General features: G+C 38.6%; 1 long non-coding RNA gene across 1 annotated transcript in view; it reads left to right on the forward strand.

The window, feature by feature from the left end:
- Positions 1 to 5,426, forward strand: part of LOC107741888 (uncharacterized) — a 7,161-nt gene extending 1,735 nt beyond the window's left edge. The window contains exons 2-3 of the long non-coding RNA XR_001640248.1: positions 939 to 943; positions 5,345 to 5,426. This is a non-coding gene — a long non-coding RNA (uncharacterized LOC107741888). The remainder of the gene's footprint in view (positions 1 to 938; positions 944 to 5,344) is intronic.
- Positions 5,427 to 6,463: the final 1,037 nt, after the last annotated feature.

A 6,463-nucleotide genomic window follows, 5' to 3' on the forward strand; every position in this document is an offset into this window, starting at 1 on the left:
ATGGGATCAGTTGCTAGGGTGCTCTAAATGGTTGCTAGGGCGTGGCTTGACAGCTTCACAATGATACTGAGAGTCTGATTGTTTGCCTGATTAAAATGAGCCCAACCCCATGTCTCTGTGACACTGTGATCCAAACATATCCATCTGGGCCTTTTATAATGGCAGTATATGGGATCAGTTGTTAGGGTGCTCTAAATGGTTGCTAGGGCGTGGCTTGACAGCTTCACAATGATCCTGAGAGTCTGATTGGTTGCCTGATTAAAATGAGTCCACCCCATATCTCTGTGACACTGTGATCTAAATATATCCATCTGGGCCTTTTATAATGGCAGTCTATGGAATCAGTTGCTAGGGTGCTCTAAATGGTTGCTAAAGCGTAGCTTGACAGCTTCACGGTGATCCTGCGAGTCTGATTGATTGGCTGAATAAAATGAGCCAACCCTCATGTCTCTATGACATTGTGATGCAGAGTTATGTTCAATGCAAAATTCCTATGTAAATTACCATAATAGGAAAAACGTGTGTTCAGATGCTGTTTCATGGGCCGTCCCTCACCATAGTATGTCTATGGGGCAACTTTGGGGGGCTCTTGCGCCCCAGGGGTACAACTTATACCCCACTGCGAGTTATGACCTCGCACAGCTTGATAGACTCTTCAAATGTGGTGATTCACATGTTTCTACGAAATTCTCTCTCGGAGCTACGACTCGTCAAAGTTGGCCACAATGCAAAGTCTATGGGATTTTTCGGCCGATTTTTCACCCACTGTACGAACATTGTACGCCCGATCACTTATAAAAGTCATAGCACACCATTCCTCAATAGGCCGCATGATTTGATGCCTCTTTGTGGGTGTGTGACAAACGGTGCGGGACGAGTTATGCTCCGAAGTTTTGTATGGAAGAAGTAAGAAGAAGAAGAAGAAGAACTAGATAAAGTTCGTGTAGACAAACTTTAAGTTGGCTTCAAAAAGCCTAGCTAGAAAGTTTGAAGTAGTTTTAAAAGCTTTAAGTTTGAAGGTTTTCAGTTTTAACTAGTTTGAAGTTTAAAATACTTTTAAAGTTTTAAGGTTTTGAAGACAATGCAATTTATCAGAAAAATAGATAGATAGATAGATAGATAGATAGATAGGAAATATTAAATTAGAAATTTTAGATGTAGATTAATAGATTCTATGGTGTTTCTATGTGGTTTCTATGGTGTTGCTATGCGGTTGCTAAGGTACCCGGGGTGGTTGCTAGGGTGTTGCTATGTGGTTGCTAGGGTAGGTTCCCGGGTTGCTAAGGTGTTGCTATGCGGTTGCTAGGGTACCCAGGGTGGATGCTAGGGTGTTGCTATGTGGTTGCTAGGGTCCTTGGGGTGGTTGCTAAGGTACCCAGGGTGGTTGCTAAGGTGTTGCTATGTGATTGATAAGGTACCTGGGCTGGTTGCTAAGGTGTTGCTATGCGGTTGCCAGGGTACCCAGGGTGGATGCTAGGGTGTTGCTATGCGGTTGCTAAGGTACTTGGGGGGGTTGCTAGAGTGTTGCTTTGCGGTTGCTAAGGTACCTGGGGTGGTTGCAAAGGTGTTGCTATGCGGTTGCTAGGGTACCCAGGGTGGTTGCTAATGTGTTGCTAAGGTGTTTTTGATAGATAGAGTCAGATGATAGATGGATGATAGATACAAATAGTCAGATGATAGATAGACAGAAATAGTCAGATGATAAATAGAAATAGATAATCTAGAAATAAATAGATAGATAGATAGAGTCAGATGATAGATAGATAGAGTCAGATGATAGATAGAGTCAGATGATAGATAGATAGATAGAGTCAGATGATAGATAGATAGAGTCAGATGATAGATAGAGTCAGATGATAGATAGATAGATAGAGTCAGATGATAGATAGATAGAGTCAGATGATAGATAGAGTCAGATGATAGATAGATAGATAGAGTCAGATGATAGATAGATAGAGTCAGATGATAGATAGAGTCAGATGATAGATAGATAGATAGAGTCAGATGATAGATAGATAGAGTCAGATGATAGATAGAGTCAGATGATAGATAGATAGATAGAGTCAGATGATAGATAGATAGAGTCAGATGATAGATAGAGTCAGATGATAGATAGATAGATAGAGTCAGATGATAGATAGATAGAGTCAGATGATAGATAGAGTCAGATGATAGATAGATAGATAGAGTCAGATGATAGATAGATAGAGTCAGATGATAGATAGAGTCAGATGATAGATAGATAGATAGAGTCAGATGATAGATAGATAGAGTCAGATGATAGATAGAGTCAGATGATAGATAGATAGATAGAGTCAGATGATAGATAGATAGAGTCAGATGATAGATAGAGTCAGATGATAGATAGATAGATAGAGTCAGATGATAGATAGATAGAGTCAGATGATAGATAGAGTCAGATGATAGATAGATAGATAGAGTCAGATGATAGATAGATAGAGTCAGATGATAGATAGAGTCAGATGATAGATAGATAGATAGAGTCAGATGATAGATAGATAGAGTCAGATGATAGATAGAGTCAGATGATAGATAGATAGATAGAGTCAGATGATAGATAGATAGAGTCAGATGATAGATAGAGTCAGATGATAGATAGATAGATAGAGTCAGATGATAGATAGATAGAGTCAGATGATAGATAGAGTCAGATGATAGATAGATAGATAGAGTCAGATGATAGATAGATAGAGTCAGATGATAGATAGAGTCAGATGATAGATAGATAGATAGAGTCAGATGATAGATAGATAGAGTCAGATGATAGATAGAGTCAGATGATAGATAGATAGATAGAGTCAGATGATAGATAGATAGAGTCAGATGATAGATAGAGTCAGATGATAGATAGATAGATAGAGTCAGATGATAGATAGATAGAGTCAGATGATAGATAGAGTCAGATGATAGATAGATAGATAGAGTCAGATGATAGATAGATAGAGTCAGATGATAGATAGAGTCAGATGATAGATAGATAGATAGAGTCAGATGATAGATAGATAGAGTCAGATGATAGATAGAGTCAGATGATAGATAGATAGATAGAGTCAGATGATAGATAGATAGAGTCAGATGATAGATAGAGTCAGATGATAGATAGATAGATAGAGTCAGATGATAGATAGATAGAGTCAGATGATAGATAGAGTCAGATGATAGATAGATAGATAGAGTCAGATGATAGATAGATAGAGTCAGATGATAGATAGAGTCAGATGATAGATAGATAGATAGAGTCAGATGATAGATAGATAGAGTCAGATGATAGATAGAGTCAGATGATAGATAGATAGATAGAGTCAGATGATAGATAGATAGAGTCAGATGATAGATAGAGTCAGATGATAGATAGATAGATAGAGTCAGATGATAGATAGATAGAGTCAGATGATAGATAGAGTCAGATGATAGATAGATAGATAGAGTCAGATGATAGATAGATAGAGTCAGATGATAGATAGAGTCAGATGATAGATAGATAGATAGAGTCAGATGATAGATAGATAGAGTCAGATGATAGATAGAGTCAGATGATAGATAGATAGATAGAGTCAGATGATAGATAGATAGAGTCAGATGATAGATAGAGTCAGATGATAGATAGATAGATAGAGTCAGATGATAGATAGATAGAGTCAGATGATAGATAGAGTCAGATGATAGATAGATAGATAGAGTCAGATGATAGATAGATAGAGTCAGATGATAGATAGAGTCAGATGATAGATAGATAGATAGAGTCAGATGATAGATAGATAGAGTCAGATGATAGATAGAGTCAGATGATAGATAGATAGATAGAGTCAGATGATAGATAGATAGAGTCAGATGATAGATAGAGTCAGATGATAGATAGATAGATAGAGTCAGATGATAGATAGATAGAGTCAGATGATAGATAGAGTCAGATGATAGATAGATAGATAGAGTCAGATGATAGATAGATAGAGTCAGATGATAGATAGAGTCAGATGATAGATAGATAGATAGAGTCAGATGATAGATAGATAGAGTCAGATGATAGATAGAGTCAGATGATAGATAGATAGATAGAGTCAGATGATAGATAGATAGAGTCAGATGATAGATAGATAGATATAGTCAGATGATAGATAGAGTCAGACGATAGATAGATAGATAGATAGATAGATAGAGTCAGACGATATAGATAGATATAGTCAGATGATAGATAGATAGATAGAGTCAGACGATAGATAGATAGATATAGTCAGATGATAGATAGATAGAGTCAGATGATAGATAGATAGATATAGTCAGATGATAGATAGATAGAGTCAGATCAGATGAATTTAGCCCCAGGGCTTGTTTAATACCAGGCTCAGGTACGATCCCTACTTACAAGAGAAGCACAGAAAAATCAGTCGCAAAGCTACATGACAGTATATCGTTTTCTAAACGCGTTTGTCACACACTTGTAGGGTTTTGTCTCCAGTGTGATTTCTCTCGTGTCTTCTCAGATCTCCTGACCGACTGAATCTCTTGTCGCAGTGTGAACACTTGTACGGTTTCTCTCCAGTGTGGATCCTCTCGTGCCGTTTTAAACACTCGGCAGATTTAAAAGTCTTCTCACACTCAAAGCACAAGTACTCTCTCACACCAGTGTGTATTCGCTGATGATTTTTCAGATGTTCCAGACGTGAAAAACTCTTTCCACACACAGAGCATGAATGCGGCTTCTCCTTCGTATGAACTCTCAGGTGCTTCTTTAGGTCTGAAGGCCACAGAAACGTTCTGCCGCATCGATCACATGTGTGCAGTTTCTCTCTAGTGTGGATGTTCATGTGTAACTTAAGAGTGGATGACTGTGTGAAGCTCTTCCCGCACTGATCACAAGTGAACGGCTTCTCTCCAGAATGAACTCTCATGTGTCCCGTTAGGTTTCCTTTCAGTGTGAAGCTCTTCCCGCATTGATCACAAGTGTACGGTCTCTCTCCGGTGTGAACTCTCATGTGAGCATCAAGACTATATTTGTATGCGAAACCCATTCCACACTGAGTGCAAATGACAGATTTATCCGTTCTCTTTTTCTTTAAATGTCTCCGTTTGCTTTGAGAGCAACTCGGGGGGTTTTCTCCAGGTCTGACAACTTCTTCATTCTCCTCACTTTCTTCAATAAACTCTAGAAAAGCAAAAACGGTTCATTTGTCAAAAACTAGCAAACAAAAAGTGCACACAGCTCTAAAGATTGCTTCTATTACAAAAAACTAAAGCTAAAACTGCTTGAAACTTTAATATTGTTACAGCTTTGTAAGCCTAATGTACCACAAAGACTCATTAAAGATGAATGAAGAATAAAGAGCAACCTCCTTGTTCCTCGTGTTTTACTCTCCGGGGTTCTGGTTCCTCGTGTTTTATTCTGCAGGGTTCTGGTTTAATCGTGTTCTCTTCACTCTCTTCTTTAACAAACACCATCTTCACAGTTGATACTCCTCCAGATATCCCTGCTTGCTTCAGAACTTTAGTCACGGCTGTCAGGATGAGAATATTACAGGCATTTACTGACCCGACTCAAAAACTGTATTTTTCTATTCACAGAAGGTGCATTTCTAACAGTTTCGAGACAAAACAACAGAGAGGGTGAAAGCAGTCTTCTTCCTCTGAGGTTTAATGGTGGCTTGCTGCATATAAACACATGTGTGTTAGCGCCGCCCGCTGGACTGGAGTGCGGACGGGCAAATTAAGCCTGGGATATTACTTTCCCTCGGACTGTTCTGGGAAAAGATTCAGAGCTTCGAGCGTGTCGAAAGCAGCCTCGTCTGCTGGTTAGTCGAAAGCAGCCTCGTCTGCTGGTTAGTCAAAAATAAAGCAGCCAAACGCCTGTGAAAGAAGGCCACACATTTCAGACCGAAGCCTAACTGTGTCTGTGTTTGTTGAGTTTCTCTCTCAGATAATTTCATTTACACATTACACTGTGCCATTTAATGCCAGTACCAATATCAATATGACGTAATAGAAGAAAAACGTACACATCCCTGCTGAAAAAAAACCCAGTAGAAACCATGCATCACAGAATTTGTAATGGTTTTACTGGTTATAATGGGAGTTGTATTGGTTTTAATGGAAACTGTAATGATGCCTATTGGTCTCTACTGGTAACTGGTTGCCTTCTATTGGTGGCTTGTTAAAACCACTAAATCCTAATGGAATAGGTCTACGTCCCAAAACACACTACAGGAATGGTTTTAATGGTTAAAAGTTAGAATTTCATTAAAGCAATAAGCTCCAAGAAGCCGTGGTTTACAGTGAATTTATAACAGCTAAGTGGAGTGCCTAACAACGCCCCTTAGCTGTTATAAATTCACTGTAAACCACGGCTTCACGGGGCTTATTGCTTTTATAAAACGGTTATTCCATATACGTAGTAAGGTTTCACAAAATAAAACAGAGCAAATAAAGTGTAATGATATTAATAAAAACA

The sequence above is a fragment of the Sinocyclocheilus rhinocerous genome, unplaced genomic scaffold, assembly GCF_001515625.1.
Source record: "Sinocyclocheilus rhinocerous isolate Xijiao unplaced genomic scaffold, SAMN03320098_v1.1 scaffold2601, whole genome shotgun sequence".
In the NCBI taxonomy this organism is placed as follows: Eukaryota; Metazoa; Chordata; class Actinopteri; order Cypriniformes; family Cyprinidae; genus Sinocyclocheilus; species Sinocyclocheilus rhinocerous.